This window comes from Choloepus didactylus, chromosome 8, assembly GCF_015220235.1.
Source record: "Choloepus didactylus isolate mChoDid1 chromosome 8, mChoDid1.pri, whole genome shotgun sequence".
Classification (NCBI taxonomy): Eukaryota; Metazoa; Chordata; class Mammalia; order Pilosa; family Megalonychidae; genus Choloepus; species Choloepus didactylus.
Window position 1 is genome coordinate 93,270,664 of NC_051314.1, and position 20,577 is coordinate 93,291,240.

A 20,577-nucleotide genomic window follows, 5' to 3' on the forward strand; every position below is an offset into this window, starting at 1 on the left:
TGAGCCCTCTACCACGGGACTTGCCCTTGGGAATACTGTTGCTGCAAAGGAGAAGCTAGGCCTCCCTATAATTGTGCCTAAGAGCCTCCTCCCGAATGCCTCTTTGTTGCTCAGATGTGGCACTCTATCTCTAGCTAAGCCAACTTGGCAGGTGAAATCACTGCCCTCCCCACTATGTGGGAGCTGACACCCAGGGGAGTGAATCTCCCTGGCAACGTGAAATATGACTCCCAGAGAGGAATCTAGAACCTGCATCATGGGATGGAGAACATCTTCTTGACCAAAAGGGAGATGTGAAAGGAAATGAAAAAAGCTTCAGTGGCAGAGAGATTCCAAAAGGAGCCGAGAAGTCACTCTGGTGGGCACTCTTACACACAATATAGACAACCCTTTTTAGGTTCTAAAGAATTGGAATAGCTAGCAGTAAATACCTGAAACTATCAAACTACAACCCAGAACCCATGAATCTTGAAGATGATTGTATAAAAATGTAGCTTATGAGGGGTGACAATGTGATTGGGAAAGCCATATGGACCACACACCCCTTTGTCTAGTTTATGGATGGATGAGCAGAAAAACGGGGGAAGGAAAAACAAAACAAAAAAAACCCCAACCAAAAAACAAACAAACAAAAAAAGGCACCCAGTGTTCTTTTTTACTTTAATTGTTCTTTTTCACTTTAATTTTTATTCATATTATTTTTGTGTGTGTGGTAATGAAAATGTCAAAAATTAATTTTGGTGATGAATTCACAACTATATAATGGTACTGTGAGCAATTGAATGTGCGCTTTGTTTTGTCTGACTGCATGGTATGTGAATATATCTCAACAAAATGAATTAAAATAATAATAATAAAATAACCAATATCAGAAATGGGAGAGGAAACTCACTATAATTAAAAGATAACAGGATATTGTGAACAATTTTATGCTAATAAAATTTAACCTTTAGATAAAATGGAAAATTTCTGGAAAAAATATAATTTAACAAAGTTGATATAGTATACCTGAATAATCCTATCAACATTAAATGATTTGAACCAGTAGCCTAAAATCTTCCCTTATAGAAAAGTCCAGGCTCAGAAGGCTTCAATGACCAGTTCTACAAGATGATTAAGAAAGTAATAATTCAAGTCTACAGAAACTCTTCAAGAGATTAGAAAAGTGGCAATAGTCCCCAATTTATTTTATGAAGTCACAGGCCCAAAAGATAGAGTATTGCCTTCAACTCTCTGTGAACACCTCCTGATCACAAATTCCTCATCCTTGAGGTTACCATTATCTAAACTTCTATAGATCCTTTCATTTCTTTATAGCTTTACCACCCATGCATGCATCCCTAAACAATATAGTATGTTTTGCCTGTTTTTGACTTTATGTGAATGGAATCATACATATCTGTGCTATGTCTTGCTTCTTTCACTCAACACTGTTTCTGAGATCATTCATATTATTTTCTAGTATTTTGCTTAAGTTTTTTGCATCTCTGTGTGAGGTCAAAACTATTTTCTTATTGATACTTAGATATTGCTTGCCTTTTCACTCTCAGTTTTTAATGTGTTTTCCAAAGACTACATGATGTATAATATCACTACAGAATCAATGCAGAAACAGATTTGGAATCCAACTGTCTTAATAAAAGATATTCCTAACATTAAAGAAATTTACAAAAAAGTGAAGCAATGCCACACTTCTCACTATTTTTGTCTGGGCACTTTTACTTTCCTAAAAATATACTTTATTTTCACAGCCATTGGATTTATTATTGTCATCTTAAATATTTTAAACATTTCTCAGTTTTAATTTGATACAATAAATATTGCTGGATATGTTTCACACAAACGAAAGCTCTTTGAGGTCCTCAGTAATTTTTAAGATTCACCCTGAGAAGAAAAGTTTGAAAATCACTGGTACACAAAAAAAAGCACATTTTAAATTTGTGGTACACATAAAATGTTAATATGGGTAGGGAATTGAGGCACAAAATTAAAAACATTTGGTCATTTTGCCACTAGGATTTAGAACCAAAGGTGACTCCAAATTTTGAAACTAAGCTTATAATTGCCTCCAATTGCCTGCATTCTCTAAAACAACTTCAAATTTCTTGCCAATATAACCAAAAGTAACTCTTTTGTCTTGTATTAGAAGCTGCTATAATTACTCATTACATTGTGTTAAGGAATTAAAGGCCTCAGTTCAATTGAAAATATATTGCCTAAGAGGGCAATATATTATTTTACAATTCCCCAACTGGTGTGCTAGAATATACTGGTAAGCAACAAGATACTGATCCCTTCAGCCTTTTAAACAGCCTCACTTAGGACTCTGTGTACACACCATCTAGGAAAGGTGTGATGATGTATCCTGAACTCACCAAAGGTGGCAATTATGATGAGTGGCATATGTCACTTGCTGCTTTTCCTCTATTTTCTGAGCACAGGCAAGGGCTTGCTCTAACACTTGGCTATCTGTTTCAGCAGGAAGCTGTCCAGGAGCATGTGGGCCAATAGGAAAAGCTCACAGTCTAGCAGGTAAAGGGTTGGAGCAGGTACAGTTCCAGATGGAAGCTCTGATCTCTGTCATCACATATGTGAGATTTTTTCTGAGTGTGGCTTATGTGCTTTTTAGCACTTCAGAGTGATTGTTCTAACAATGTTTTTTAAGTTAGAGCTTCATGATCAGTTTGATATACTTGATGTGAGAAAGTTTTACTAAATACAAAAATCATTTCTATTATCATGAAAAAGTTTTAACTTTTAACTTTTCAGGAAGAGGAAGAGCTGTTGGTTTCTTCAAACATAATTTTAACTGTTGTCAACTTTGAATGATTGTGAAAAAAAAAGATTTAAAATTTTGTTCCACAAAGTTTCGCATGCATGGTGACTATAAGAATTTATGAAGTTACCTTTTCAAACTTTGTTTGTTTTACTCAGGTGGCAGTTATATAACATTTACTATTTGCAAGACGCTGTCATATTCCTCTTATTATTTTGCTTATTATCCTTTCAATCTTAAGTTTTGATCAGGAAATGTGCATAGCCATTTCTCACACAAAATCTGTTATTAAAACATTATATTCAGAGAAGCAAGCTTAAATTTCTCATTAAAATTTTGAAAATACTTTATTTTGAAGCTTTATACAAAGCCAATGTACTTGCATTTAATTTTTACTTAGTACTTGCATTTACTTTTCCTAATCACAATTATATAAATAAAGGTGATAAACATTTTTTCACTCATATCCCTACATCCTCTCCAGTATACTTCAGTGTGATACAAACATCATTTTCTATGTGCGAGCAAAAAAAGTTGAGAAGCACTACATTTTACAAAGCCAGATAGAGTGGGGAGAGAATGTAAAGGAAAATCCCTTATTATCCTTAATCATTCTGCATTTTCAGGCTATATTAAAAAAAATTAGAAAAGATGGTATTCATGTATATATGACTATACACATTTATATCCTTGCCTGCTTCACATTTTCTTTTCTCATTCTTTTTGGTCCATGCCCCATACTCTCAGTTTTCATTCAACAGATCAGTTCCACAGCCACAAAATGTCATAACAAGTGGTTGACTTCATGAGATACATCTGTGATCTTTGTACTCATGATTACTTAGTATTCCCAAAAGAAAACTCACTAGGAACCACTCTTCAACTTTAATGCCTACTCTAATTTCACAGTGAAATATATCCTTGCACTTATAACCCCCTCATAGCTCATCTAACTCTACAGGTATTCTTCTTCATATCTCAATGCTCTAAAAAAAACTAGGAACTAAGCTATAATTTTCTCTACCTATTTCTGGCATTTTAGAATGCTTATTTTATCATGCAGTCACTTTCTAGATGACAAACCAAGTTAAGTATTTTGGTAATCAGCTGAATATTTCTAGTAATTTCAGTTGAATAGAATTTCTTTTATAGGAAATATTGGGAAATATTCCAGTGTGTTCTTTGATAAGACAAATTTTTCCATCCTTGATTACTGTGTTTATAATGAATATAATCCAAGACAGAATACAAAACAAGTTTTCTAAGACATGAGTTAAAATAAAAAAAAAAAAAAGGATATATATTGGAATAGTAAAAACAATTGATTTATCCAGAAAAAGGCAGGAAAGGAAGAATAAAAGAAGGAACAAAGACTAGAAAAGACAAATGGAAAATAAATAACATGGTAGACTTAAACCAATCCTTAAAAAGTTACATTAAATGTAAATACACTAAATATTTCAATTAATAGGAAGACATTGGTGGATCCCAGATATTAAAAGGATAATAATAGAATATATGAATGATTTTTTGCCAGTCAATTTCACAACTTAGATGAGTAGATAAATTTGTTGAAAGAGACATATTACCACAATTGATACAAGAAGAAAAGGAAAAACTGAACACCCCTATATCTGTTTTAAAATTCAAATTCAGAATTTTAAATCTTTCCACATAGAAAATTTCAGGCCCAAATAATGTCATTGGTGAATTCTATCAAATACTAAAGGAATGATTAATGCCAATCTTAGACAAACTTTCAGAAAAATTAAATAGTATAAAGCACTTTCCCGCTCTTTTTATGAAACCAGCACAGCTCTAGTACCAAAACCTGAAGAAGACATTATAAGAAAAAAATAATATAGAATGATATTTTCATGGACACAGTGAAACATTTTTAAGAAAATGCTATCAATTGAATGCAGCAATGCATGGAAAGGATAATAATCATGACCAAATGAGTTTATCCCCAGAATTTGAGGTTGCAATAACATTGAAAATCAATCAATATAATCATTGTATCTTATAAAATAAAGAAGAAACACCATATAATATGTCAATAAATGCAGAAAAATCATTTGTTGAAATTCAACATCCATTTATGATTTAAAAGAAAAAATTTGAGCAACTGGAGATAAATGGAAACTTCACCAATTTAATAAAGGAAATTTATTTTTAAAATTATAGCTCACCTAATACTTAACAGTGAAATATTGAGCAGTTTCTCTAAAATCAGAAACAAAGCAATTATGTCTGCTCTCACCACTTGTATTGTATTAGAGGTCCTAGCCAGTGTAATAAAGGAGAAAAAGATTACAAGGATTAAGTTTGTAAAGAAAGAAATAAAATTTTATATTTCACAGATAACATTATAGTGTACATAGAAAATCCAAAGGAACCTACAAACAAAACAAAGGAACAGCTAGAATTAATAAATTATTTTAGCCAGATTACACTACAATGTCAATGTACAAAAATCAATTTCATTTCTATGTAATAGCAATGAATAGTTTAACAATGAAATCTTAAATACAATACCATTTACAATAAAGTTAAACACATAATACTTAGGAATATATTTAACAAAGGATTACAAGGCTTCTACACTATTAACAGCAAAACACTTCTCAGAGAAAATAAAGAAGACCTAAAATAAATAGAGAACTATATAATGTTCAATGATTGGAAGACTCAGTATTATTAAGATGTTAGTTCACTACAAATTGATATGTAGTTTCAATTAAATCCCAACCAAAGCACAGTTGGCTTTTTTGTAGACATCAACAAATTTATTCTAAAATTAATTGGAAATGTCAAAGATCTAGAGTAGTGAAACACTTCAATAAAGAACAATATTGGAGCGCTTATAATACTTTGTTTCAAGACTTAACTATTAAGCTACAGTAATCAAGACATAAGGACAGAGAAATTAATGGAATAGAATAGAGAATCCAGATATAGATTCACACACAAAAACCAACTGAACTTTGACAAAGATGGCAAAGCAAAAGAGAAAGGAAGGTCTTTTTAACAACAAGTGGTGGAACAACCATATAACCATATGGAAAACAACTACCATCACAACAAAAACATTTGTACCCTATTTCACAAAATACACAAACTTTAATATCATGTAAAAGCTAAAAAAAAATCTAGAAGGAAATAGAGGAGTAGATCTTTGCAACCTTGGGTTAGCCAAATATTTCATAGAGAGTTCACATAAAGCTCTAGACAAAAAAGAAAAAATATTGATACATTGCAATATGTGTCTCTGGCAAAAGATTTATGACTAGAATATATAAAGGTGAACTTCAACAATTAAAAGATAAATGAGTCACTAAAAATAGGCAAAAGACTAGAAGATACCAGAAAAGAAGGTATAGGAATAAAAAACAAATACTTTTGTTAAAGTGGTCATCATTGTTCCTTGCCAGGGAGATGCAATTAAAACTACAATGAGATGCCACTTCTCACGAGAATGGCTAAATTAATGGTTAAAATGAAAATATCTGACAATACAAACTGTTTGCAAGCAAATGGAGCTTCAATTCATGGCTATTTATATGAAATGGTACAAACAATTCAGAAAACTAGGAATATTTCATAAATTTAAAGGTACACTTCTATGACTCAGCAATTCCATTCCTAGATATTTACCAAAGATTACTGAAAACATATGTCCACAAAATCATATGTCCACAAAAGTATTTGCAGTAACCTTAGTAACTAAAACTTGAAGACAACCCAAATGTCTATAAAAGGAGAATGGATAACGATTGGTGGTATATTCATATAATGGAATAAAATTGTTAAAACTACTGATACATGAAATAACATGAATGAATATCAAAAACATTGTATTGCATGAGAGAATCCAAAAGCAAAAGAGAATGTATGCTATGACTTCATTAATGTAAAGTTCAAAGTAGGCAAAATAAACTATGGGAATAAAAATCAAACTTGAACATTTATGCCCCAAAAAATGTAGCAGCAACAATTAAAAGGCAGAAGCTTTAGAGATACAAAGAGAAATAGAAACATACTACTTTTAGGACACTTAACTGTATCTCTCTTCATCCATGACACGTTAATGGAATAGAAGAAATAGGGTAAGTGGACAAAACTATCTGTGTGGATATAGAAGAATTATGTTAATTAATATGACAGTATAATGGCAAATACAAATTTAAAATAATAATAAAGGGCTTAATTCTCACTGTTGAACATAGGGGAAGAGAATCCCTCTTTCCTCCTCTCTCTCTTTAGAAAACGTGTAATTTTAAATTCTCTTCTTCTTTGTCCTTTAAAAATGTATGTAAATTTAAGATGTGAAAAGTTGAATAAGGCTCTTGCAAATTTCTCCACTGAAGGAAGGAATTCATTTCTTTGTAGTGTAATCGAGGAAGATATCTCACCATTTCCTGGGGAGAGATTAGCATAACTTCCAGGAGGCTACTGGCCCCAAATTGTAAACCTATCTCCAAAACATCTTGAGCATCTGTATGTAATGGGTTGTACTCGCTTAACCGCATAAAAAAGGAGAGCTCTCTGTCTGTTTCTGCAGTCTCTTTGTGGATTGCCTGTGATGCATCACATTTTGGCTCAATGCTTGTTCAATAACAAAACTGTTTTTCTTTCTCGTCTACCTTTGTGGATAGATTTTCTGGGTTGGGAGATTTTGTTTTTAATTATATTTCCTCAACAACAGATACATTATATCATATAATATCAGCTATATACAGAGAAAATAGAGAACAAAACTTCCTTTTCATTGCCATTGTAGCATTTTATGAAAATTGACAATATACTAAGTCTCATGCTCACGCGCGCGAGTGCACACACGCACACACACACACACACACACACAAATCAATAAATCCCCAAACTTTCAAAGAGTAAATATATTTTCTAATCACAATTCAATAAAGCTAAAAATTAACAACACAGTGAAAACACAGAATTAGAAATGAGAAGAAATGGAAACAATCATATAATGTACTATTTTGCTCAGTTTTAAGCATATAAATTTGAAATCTTGGATGATACGTGCAACTTACTAGGAAAATATAAATATATCAAATCTGGCTCTAGAAGGAATAATAAATCTAAACAGCATTTCCATAAAAAAGAAATAAAATTGTCAGAGATCCCCAGTAGTACTGGGGTCACTTGGTTTTAAAGGGAATTAAAACAAACCTTAAAAATACAGAAAATTTAATGCTATTTAATTTATTTCAGAATGTAAAAAAAAAAAAAAAAAGAAAAAAAACACTTCCAGATTCTTTCAACAAATCAAGATAATAATGAAAGATGTGATGGAAGTTGCTAATTGCTTTCCAAAATCTCTTTGTCCCTTCATTCATAGAAATATACTTGTACATGGCCACATGGATGCTCAGCTAGAGATTCCCTTTTAGTTACATGTGGCCATATGACTAGTCTCTTACTAATGAAATGCAAGTAAGAGGATGTATGCCACTGCCAGGCTTGGGCCTTAAAACATTGAATTGTTATTCCTCAACATTCTTTTCCTTTTCCCCTTTCCATGTGCTGGAATGTGGCATCCCATGCAGATTCAACCACACCGACAAGAGCAACATTTTAGGGGCTAGTGAGCAACAGGTTGGAATGAACCTATGTCCATAAATAACCAAGTCAAATAGAGTGTCCCAATGGACTTGAAACACTTGCCTCAGAATTGTCATGTGAGAAACACAAGTTGCTCATTGTATATTCAGTACTGTGTTTTGCCTCCACTCTAATACAGTATCAAAAAATGAAAAAAATGAACAAAAATAAAACTACAGATCAATATTACTTAAGAATAACTATGCAGAAATATTAAAAAATAACATTATGAACAAATTATTTTTATTCTGGGAATGAAAAAATGATTTATATACATAAATCCATTACCATATTTCATCATACTAGTTGACTTGAGAAAAATAGTAGGTGGACTTCCACACGTATAGAGAAGGAACTTGGATAAACTCAACATCTGCTCTTGATTTTTAAACTAACAAAGAAAGACTAGATGGAGATGGATACTTTAACATGAAAAAATATGTCCCATTCTAAAAGGCAGTCTAATTCCAATGGGGAAACATTATAGACATTCTTACTGAAGTCATTAAGAAAATAAGGGTTCTCATTATCGCTACTATTATTCACAATTGGACTCGGGATCTTAGCCAATGCAATCAGACATATTAAAATGAAGAGACAAAACTATCACTCTTTGAGGATGATATGACTGTATATCTGAAAACCCAATAGAATCAACTGAAAAACTGCTGCATATATAATAGGATTGAGGGTTATATAATATACAAGACTCAAGAATTTATATACATATATGCAAATAACAACCATTTAGAAGATACAATGGAAGAAAAGATCCTATTTAAAATGGCAACCAAAAACTATAAAAAATTAGAAAAAATATTGAAAAATGTGCTAGACTTAACTGAAGAAAACTTTAAATCTGAAAGATTCAGAAGACAACTTAAACTAATGGTAAGATAGACTATTTCTATTTTCCCTAAATTAATGTATACCTTCACTACAATCCCAATAAAAACATTCAATAGAATTTAATTTTTTTAAGCTATTGGTCTGATGCTAAAGGATATGTAAGTGTGGTAGATCGAAATATGTACCATGATTTAAACATGCTCTTAATCTTGATCTGCATTTCTGTGGGTATGCTTCAAGAGAAGTTGTAGGTTTACAGAAAAGTCATGCAGAAAATACAGAGTTCTCATATAACCCCACCACCACCATTATTAATACCTTGCATTAGTGTGGTTGATGAAAGAAAATATTTATAATTGCACTGTTAACTATAGTCCATGGTTTATATTAGAGTTCACAGTATTGCATTTTTTTAAAATTTTAATTTAGTAGCATAAATACAACCTAAATTTTCCCCTTTAACCACATTCATATATATATATATATATATATATATATATAATTCAATGGTGTTAATTACATTCACAAAGTTGTACTATCATCACCACCATCCATTATCAAAACTTTTCCAGCAAATCAAATAGAAACTGTACAATTTAAGCATTAACTCTTCCCTACTCTCCCAAGACCTGGGGGACCTGTAATCTAGTTTCTGACTCTTTCTGATCCCTTGCCAAATTCTACCTGGGTTTCGTTTGTTCCCTGGGGGCCCTTTGTATAGGCACAACAACTACTTTGGTTCCATCCCGGCGCCTGGGTCCATGTGACCTTGAGTCCCTGTGCCTGGATGTGCATGGAGTTCTAACTTGCTGTCATGAGTGGCTCCATGGTCTGTGACATGGCAGGAGGGTGCCCCAGCTGGAGTGCTGCTGCTTTGTGACTCTTAATCTGCACTGTACTGAGTGAGGGGGAGGGATCCGGACTGGTGGGTCAGGACTAATATGTCTGAGTCATAGATCTCCTACCGTCTTTTTTGTGGGTCTGTTTTCTTTTTCTCTGTCTTTGATTCATCATTTGTGGAGTCTTTCTCCAGTCTCTAGTCTTCCAGAGTTCCAAGCAAGTGGGATTTGCCCTAATATTAGTAGTTTTTGAGAGGTAACTTTTCCAGGGATGTCTTACATTAGCATCATTGATGTCACCCTAGAATATCGGGACATTGACTCTTTTTTTTCTTGTATGAATTCTAATTGAAGAGACACTACATTCAGAATTATAGCAATTTGATAATTTTTAGAGGACTCTAATAGCTTCTTTGCCACTTAAGGGGTACAGAGGATGCAGCTGTTTACCAGAATGTATTCTTAAATAAATGACCACTACCACTCTAATTTTCCTAGTTGTAGCTCTGTTACAGATTACTGACTGTGTCCATGTCCTTGACTTCCTTTGCCAACACAGATTAATTACAAGGGGGCTCTCCCCAAGTCTCAGGATGAATGAGGAAAGAGGCCATTCCCTGGTAAAAGTTGGTAGCTTTCTTTCCCAATGCATCTTCTTCATGTTGAGAACTTCCATTTTTATCCTATGTTCCTCCTCTGCCATCTCACATTTTCACTCTATCCACTGGATTTTGGCCACATGCACCTCATTCATCTGTATCAGCTGCAGTTGTAACATGGACATTTGTTGGTGTGCTATCTCATGCATGTTTTTTAAAGCACCTTACTGAGAAGTTTTGCTGACAGGCTTCATAATTTCGTTGTTATGCATTTTCCTCTATATTTCTATTGGCCGTTAGCTAACCTGCGGCAGTAGCCGGGGCACCGTGAGACCGGGGGGCGGGAGAGGTGTGAGCAGACGGCTTGACGGCCTCGGGCTCCAGAGAGAAGTAATGCAGAGAGAAGAAAGAGTTGATATATGAGCAGTCATGGACAGGTGGGGTTGGGAAGACATTCTAGGGTGGTCTGGTTCTACTCTCTTCAACCTTCTTGGTCAACCTTCCCTTAGGTCCTATGAATTGTTCATATCCTTTCACTCTATGGATATAAATTAGCCAGATTTGGTTTCCGTTGCTTAGTACTAAAAAATCCTAAGTAATACATCAGCCTTTGCCAGGGTCTTCCCTAATTTCCATTTGTGGTAGAATGAATTGTGTTCTCTCATTTGCACAGGTTTTTGGTCTGCATTCTGGTGGGTGTGGCTCCATTGTAAATAGGATCTCTTCAAGATGTTACTTCAGTTAAGGTGTGGCCCAACTGAATCAGGTTGGGCTTCAATCCAGATTACCGGAGTCTTTTGTAGGCAGAATGGAATCAGATGGAGAAGCCACAGGGAGCAGCCAGAAGCCAGAAGTTGGCGGAACCGGAAGAAAAAGAAGACCCGGCAGCGTGCGTTGCCATGTGAAAGAAAATCCAAGGACCAAGATCAGCAGCAGCCAGCCCCAGAATGCCATGGTTTTCAGGGAGAAAGCATTATCTTGCTGACACCTCAATTTTGGACTTCTAGCCTCAAAACCGTGAGCCTTGATTCCCATTGTTTAAACCAACTTGTATTTGTGTTAGCAGGTAGGAAACCTAAAATACCATTTCCACAAATGGGTCCTCTTGGAAAAATAAGTCCTGATAGGAAAATAGTTAAGCGGATAATGAATGTTAATCATGGGTTTAATAGAAGAATGTATTATTTCTGCCAGATATTGTTTGCATTTTCATAAGAAGGACCCATGCTTTAATGAAAGAAATGTTTTAGTAGTAATGTCTTACTCTTTCCTTGGGACCGTCTTAAACAATATTTCTCACTCCTTGAGCACAACAGGCATAGCATTTATAGCCTACACTTTCAGTATAAACCAAAATAGCAAAGGAGAGGGATGCAGCAAGAAAAAGAGAGCAGGAATTTGTTCCAGATCTGTGCACCCTAAAAGCACCTTTAATTTTTTTGTAGTTTTAACTTAAGCACAAATTCCCGGTCTTTGTGTTTGCACTTTGAGTTTCAACTTAGTGTTTTCAAAATTCCCGCAATATAAGTGGAGTTATAAAATGTAGTTTTTATCTTTTGTAAGCCCAGAGGTTGAACCCCAAGTTATGGTAAAGTTTAACAGCTTTTTTTTTTTAATAGACTTTTTAATAGTCTTAAAGATTAAATATTTCTTTTTATGACTTCTCTCAAGGTCAATGAAAGCAAGCATTTTTGAAACCAAATATAATTTTATTAAATTTTAAATCTGAAATAAGCATTAAAATTAGGAAGTACAATTTTAAAATAAGGGTATTTCCTGATAGTATTATTTTGTCTAAAAATTAAATACTTCCCTTAAAAAGATTATCATTGTCTTTATTTTGGCTTACATTTTGTTTCATTGATTTTGGGTCTCTGGTTAGTGTATTCCACAATCATTTATTTCAGACATCCCTCAAATAGTAAATAATGAATTGTTTAACAAGCTATACTCTATATGTTGTAAGTGAATACTCATTTACACCTATTTTCCTCTATTTCAATTAAATGAATAAATGTAAGTAGCATATTATATGTCTGTTATGTTTTAATTTTTTAAATATAATTGTATCTCTACTATAATAGGACTAAATAACCTGAATAGCTATGCTTTGTATTTTTAGCCTCATTATTTTGCTGTTTTCTTCTGTTCTTACTCCTCATTCTGATTAGCTAAATCTAACCATCCTCAAAACGATAACTCAAGTCTTTTCTCCTTCAGGAGATCTTCCAAGAACTTTCTAGCAGAAACCTCCCCATCTCTAGCACTCATCTAACCTGGGATCATGGGCTCCTTTGTGACATGTTTTGGTTGTCTCATTATTCAGCATTCCTTATATTTCCCCCTCAACTAGACTGTAAATTCCCTGAAATGAAGGTCTGAGTTAGGGCAGCCAAATTTTTAGAATCAAAGATTCTATAGCTGGACTGCCTCGGGGTGAATTCCTGCTCTGTCACTATTTCCCTGGGCATATTACTCAACCTCGTCTACTTGAAAATACTCTAAAGGAAATATCTGAAAAATATCTATTTTTCAATAATAATAAGTATCATGTACATAGCACTTTATCACAATTTATTTAGTTTCATCCTGATAATATTCTATTAAATATGCTATTATCCCACTTCATAGACATAGATGGAGACCATTTTACTCAGAGAAGCAAAGAGTTTGCTTGATTTGATATTGTAAGGCTTCAGCCCAAGGCCATTCAACCATTCACAGTGTTTTGCATACTGAAGGTACTAAGTTAGATGATTGATGAGTTGGCCCTTCCTTGAAATCTTTCCCTACTCAGACTCTCTTGTGTAGACAGCTATTAATTTCTTTGAGCTTCTTTGTTCCTTTTCCTGCAAACTCCCCTATTCCCACCTCACGGAATTTTAAGAAGGGGGGAGGAGGGCTTGATTTTGTATCAGCTACCATCTCCCTATGTCTAATCAAACTTTGAAATTAATTTGAAATTTCCTGCGTGACTTGCAAAGTCAGACTCTTCATTCATTTTGGACTTTCCAACCTTATCTCTTGATCACCTTACTGTGACTACATAGCTGAAGCACTCTTATGTTCATTGCTCCATCACTTACTTCCTTTCTTTCCCTCAAGCTATTACATCTGTCCTTCCTCATAAAATATGTTTCTTGTTGGCCGAATCTGTTTTTAATTCAAGTCTTCAATCATCCTTCATTGCCTGGCATACTTAAAGCCTATGTGAAAGCCCATTTGTAATTTTACCCCTTTGCTTTAGATTTCTTCTTCTCTTTCTTTTTTCCCTTTGAGAAATATTGTCTTGCTGGGTTTCTTAAAGTGTTATCTCTTTATCTATCACTTTTTCAAACTTTTACTATTTGGCTATACTGACTCTACCAGAATAAGTTGACGTTTATCTCTTGTTAATAATCACATATATCATTGATTAGAGTCCATTCTATAATTTACGTGCAGATTGGGGGAAAAAACCCTCCACCTCTGCCTTTTTTAATCAATCAAAATCAAAAGATGAGGCCTTGTTTTAGAAATGATGAGGGAATTCCAGGAATAGGCAAAATTTGGGTAAAATAGAAAAACTACAAAAAAAAACTAGCTGGATTCCAACCCTACATCAAGATAAGCAAATTTTGGCATAAAGGAGTGGTTCTATGTCTGTAAAAGATTTGAGCCTCTCCATGTGTTAATGTAGGGAGATCATAATACTGCATATCCTGAATGCTTTTCTGTCATGCAACAAATTCACAGTGGCTGTTACCACTCAAGGCGACTCAGCCTCTTGGGTGGAGCATTTCTTTCCTCAGCCCTAGAACTTAATGGAGCAAGAATCCATATTCTCACATTTGAAATCAAATATCTTACTTCAAATTCACAGTAATAACATAGATTACACATTATCCTTGGGAAGACACAAGACTAGTCAGCAATACTTAATTCTAGCAGAGTGAGAATGCAATGTCAGAGTCTCCACTAAATTGGTCCACCTCCTGATTTTAAGGGATCCTAATGTGACAACTTCATTTGCAGCTACATATTTAATAAAACTCTATTATGCTCATAAATTAGCTCCAGAAATCCTGGCATATTTGAAGTTTGGATCCCTGATATCAGTAATTGCCTTATTCTGCATTCTTTCACTCTCTCTTCGCAGCCAAGGGTACCTGAAGATTCAAACTGGTCTCTTACTATGAAACAAATTCTAGCCTTGGGCTAGACATGTAAGGAGCACCAGGCTCACAGAGTTTTCAGCTCAATAATAAGCCCCATTTTTACCATGGATTACCCATGCCTATTACTCACATCCTTCTCCTTGGAACCTGAGCCCTTGCTGCCAGGCTCTTTGGCTTTAGTTGCTGTTCTTTTGTTACTCAGAATGTCTGATCTTTGGTATCAGTCATCTAGCATGGCTTTGAGTCCCAGATGCCTGACCTACCTGATTTCTCATCAGGATCCAAGGTATTTGCCAACTCCAGCCTGCCTTTGTGAAGTTTTTTTGACTTGCTTCTTTGCCTGCTTGGCTCTTCTTTAGTCACAAGCCTGAGCATTTACTGTCTTCTAGCCAAATTTCTAGTTCTGCCTCTCAGCCTCCATTCTCTCTTGTTGCAATCTAAGCTCTGGTGAAACCCTCTAGTCAGTCATTCTACAATGTACAGCCTTTGTAAATTAATCATTTATAGCACCAAATAGCAAACCAAGAGAATGATAAAGGTCCACATATCAACACACTTGTTAAATGCAATAATATGTGAAATGTTTTATTAACATGACTATTGAAATTTTCATTCAACTAATGAATATAAATTGTTTACATAGCCTCATTACATCTTTACCTAAGGCTTTCAAGAGATCATGCTGAAGCTGAATTATTTTTGGTTATAACCAATAAAGGAACATGCTATAATAGCTTCCATTGCAATGATGAAGCAGCTGCTCTTCTCTAAATATAAAAAAATGCCACACACCAACAGGAACTTGTTTTATTTATATTTGTATGAAAAAATTAGCATGGGAAATAACACAAAGAAGTTGATAAATTTCATTGAATAAATGAACAAATGGTTTCAACTAACCATGATATTTCTTTTTTTATAGTATGCTTTCAGACCTGACTACTGTTATGTATATTTCTTTCTCAGAGGTTATGAGGGAGATTGACCACTTAATATCAATGTGATTTTAAAAACTCAGTCCTAATTGCAGTGCCATATGAAGTTTAACTTCCTAGAATAGATCCAAAGGAATTTTTCCTTTGGATATGTTTGCTGCCTTTCCTTTATTTAGCAGTAGAAATTTCAGTATGCATGGTTAGATATCAGATGTAAACTTTAATTATAAGTTAAAATAAATAGTGTGCAAAAAATGTACCTTTTATGAGACTTTTCATAGGACATTCACACAAAAGTGGAAACTTAGTGTTTGGCACTAATGTGCAAGGAAATCTGGTGCAATAACATGTTTCAGATATGGATATATTTAGTTGCCAATAACAGAAACCCCAAATAACAGTATTTTAAATAAGAGAGCAGTTTATTTTCATCTCAAGTCAAAATCCAAAATGGGCACTGCAGGATTGAGAGGGGAGATTTGTTCCACAAAGTCCTTGGGAACCAGTTTCCTTCTATATTCTTCTACAATACATAGCTTTCCATGCCCAAGGCTACCCCATGGCCCAAACTGGCTGTTCTACCCACATTCTACAGTGCAGAAAGAGAAAAACAGACCAAGAAAGGAGTGAAAGTTGTAGGCAAGGAAGGTTTTGCTTACATGTCGTTAGCCAGAATTTAGCCATAATTCTCATTTACTATGAGGGAGGCTGGAAAATGTAATTCTTGTTCTTGGCATCCATGAAAAAACTAAAAAATAATAAGTTCTTTAATTATGGAAGAAGGGGAAAAGGACTATTGGGAAGCAAGTAGGAATCTCTACCACCATATGTAAGTTACTTTGGGTTAAAGATGCTCTGAAAACAAAAATTGAAATACTTAATTACTTTGATTATTCATTGGGGAGTACCTCAAGGTAGACACTGTAATTTTTTCACATAAAAATTGCAGTGTTTTCATATTATAACCTACCATGTATTCTGTCAACTTGACAAATTAAACACACTGGGAATAAGGCATAGAAAAAAATGAATGGTAAAAATAAAACAATCAACTTCTAATTGGTTATTTACCAAATCAAGTATAATGGATAGGAATTTCTCAAAATTATCTGAAATTGAAAGAAAGTTCCCTGGTAAAGTAGCATTTCAGTAATTTTATACTCCTACATCATTGCTTTGAAACTGAAGAAAAGAAGAAAATAGGGCAGTAGGTTAGGATGAAATTAACTAGAAATCCTGATGGACATAATTTAACAGAAAGTGGGGGGCTAGTTGAGCTAGCATCAAAGAGAATTAGGAAGACATAAACGTGTTACGGAACAAAAATTTTGCAATAAATGCTGATTGTAACAATGTTAAATCTTGCATTTTTGTTATTTGCATAATGTGAATGGATACCTTAAAAAATAAGGAAGAAATGTCCAGAAATTTATATTCCATGTAAGTTTAAAGAGGATATTAATTCAAGAATGTTAAACTTTGATGATCTCAAGAAGTTTGTACAGTATTACTTGTTTTTGACAGTCTTTTCTCATACCTGTACTTGTTATGAAAAAACATGCTATTTTTTTTTTTAACTCTTGAAAACTTTATGCTCAATTATATTTTACTTTGTGAAGGGAACCTTAAAGTGTTGTTAGTGCTTTTACACTTGAAGAGATTGAATTCTCTAAGGTTACTTTCAAACAGGTGTCATTGATTAAATAATTATGTTTCCCCATTAATCTTAGCATTTTTCTCATCTGTCCTGCTATGGAAATGTAACCAAAATAAAACTTTAGGGACAGTTTGAAGCATCTCCTGCCCACCCTCTTTCTTTGCCTCTGTAAGCAGCTGTGTTTTAGAACAATGGGGGAGGGGAACTATAATACAAAGAGGGCTTTCTAGGCTCTTTCTCAACTATAGCCAGGAATTTATAACTTAGATATATATTTTGTAGCACACAAGTAGTATCTGTTCACCATTAACATTCTGTGCAAAAAAATTAGGCTCCATCCCCCAAACTATCCTTTTCTCTTTTTTAATAAGAAGTTGAAATGATTTGGAAGTTATTCATTCTTTTTTTTCTTTCCTTTGGTTCGCCAGGGTGATGGGATGCAGGCATCCAAGAACCACAATGCTGACAAATCCAAGAGAATGCATTCCCTTTGCATTTAGTGGGAAAAAGTTTCCCCCCACAAAAAAAAATTTAGAAGGGTGACGAGCGGGGGTGGATTCAGGTTTTGTGAAGTTTATGGGAGAGGGAGGGGTTCCTCTTTAAAAATAAAAATACAAAATATCTTTACAAGTTAAAAAGAAGTGACCATGTGGTTACATTGATAGGACCCTTCCTGGGGTCTTGGAAGTGGCTCATGCATTAGCTTCATACAAACCCCTCTGGTTGTTTCACATGTATTTCGAGGAGTTTTTGCTGTTGATTCATGTTACATTTCACCTGCTCCCTCACTTTGACCTAGTGGACTTTCTCGGGCTAAGATTTGATTTGTTAAAACTCGGAACTGAAAGTTGGGCAGTGCAGCCCAGGCGTCTGACATCCTGCAGAGCCTGTTTTTAGTCTGTGGGCTGGATCCTAGAGGCTGCCCTTTTGTTTTCTCTCTAACAAGAGATCATAAGGTCTTTTTCTGCAAGCGGAGTGATTAATGAAGAACTTTCTCCTTGTAAAGAAGCATTTTAAATGGTCTCCATTCATCCTCTACATATTGATTATCAAGTATAAGCAAAATATTTCAAGGACAAGTCCAAATGCTATGAAATCTAAAGAATATACCCATCTATAGCTTCTATGAACACTTTATAGACTAGGGAATATAAATTTGTATGTTTGAGTGTGTGACTGTGAATGATAATTTCATCAGCTTAGCAGGCATTTTTACTTAATGAATTTCTTGGAGCTTTATATTTGTAGGTTACTAATATGCAAAGTTTAACTATACGGTAATGAAATTTTTTTAACTAAATGTACTCATAATTATATCAAAATAAATCTTTTCTGCCTTTAATGGAGTAATTTTTGAAAGTGATATACTTATTCCAGCATTACTGAATTTCCTGCATAATTCATTATACAAACACACACACAAAGTTTTATCCCTTGCATGACCTATATGAATGAAATTCCAAAACTCTGTTATTGTGGTCATATTTATTTATGTGGGAGAATAAAAGGGTAAATAGCCTATAATGAGGGTTAGGAGAACTCAATATTCCAAGGATGTTATTTCCCTCTTTACCAATCTGTAATTAAAAGCAATTCCAGGATTTGTTTTAGAACATTTTACTTTGGAATTTGACAATAAAAAAGGGATTTTAATGTGCATTTGGAAAAAATATCATGCAAAAATAGCCAGGAAGTTTTTCAAAAAGGAATAATAATCAGGGAATTTTGTCCTATCATTAGCCCATTAGCATATGTTTTTAATATAATGACCTAACGCTTCAGAATTTAACATGTATTATGTAACTAAATTAGTATTATACTTATTTGAGTACGATACTAATTGACAATGAGAAATAAGTCCAAATATTTGTAATAATTTAGCATATGAATACAATGGCATATGAAATCATTGAGTAAATTCACATAACACTAACAGCATTTACTAGACAGTCATTATGTGCCAGGTAGTACTCTAATCACTTGACACATGTTAATTAATCCTCATAACTATCCTATGAGGTTGAGTTAGTCCTATTTTATAGATGCCGAAACTAAGATGGAGAGAGATTAACTTGCTCAAGGTCTTACAGATGATAAGTGATAAGGCAGGAAATTTGGCTCCCAGCCCAAGCTTTTAACTGTAATGCAGTATTACCGAGAGTGTTCCTTGCCAATTTTGGATGCTAATTATTTTAAAACATTGACAGTATGGTAAGTTGGTTATGTACCACCAAACAACACATATTCTTGATCTCAGTCTACATTCCCTTGGCTGTGACCCCACTGTAAATGGAATCTTTTGAAGATGTTGTTTAGTTAGGGCGTGGCCCAATTGAATGAGGCTGGGCCTTAATTTGATTAATGGAGTCCTTTATAACCAGAAGAAATTCAGACATAGTCGGAGAAAACCACAGGGAAGAGCTGGAAACTGGAAGTCAGTGGAAAGCCAGAAGAGAAAGGAGAGGACATCACCACGTGATAGGAAAGCCGAGGAACTCAAGGATTGCTGGCCAGCCAGAAGCTGTCAATCCCAGGAGAAAGCAAACCTTCGAGCCAACATCTTGATTTGGACTTCTGGTCTCTGAAACTGTGAGTCAATAAATTCCCATAGCTTAAGTCAGCACGTTGTGTGGTATTTGTCACAGTAGCCTGAAAAACTAAGACAGATGGTATAGTAGGAAAATTTTTTTTAATGTTTTTTTACTTTTTAACCCGCATCCTTTAATTACTAATAAGATTGGACTTGTAAAATATTATATAAATACATATATATATATATTTTGGTGAATTGTCTAATCCTTTGTCCATTTTTCCACTGATAATATTCAACCTCTTATTGATTTATAAGAATTCTTCATATATGAAAGATATCAACCCCTTATTTAGCCATATATATTGCTGCAGCCATACTGGATTTCATTTGTCTCTTCCAATATGCTATACTTTATCCTGTCCCTGGGTTACCAATTTTACTGTTTCAGTCTTTCTAAAACATACTTTCCCTGTGTAATCCCTACTCTACAGAATCTCAGTTTAAACATATTTCTCATCAAGCATTTCCTGAATCCTGGACTAGGTGAGAGCCCCCTCTTCTAGGCAAACAAAACACCCTGTACTTCCTCTCTCATAAACACAGT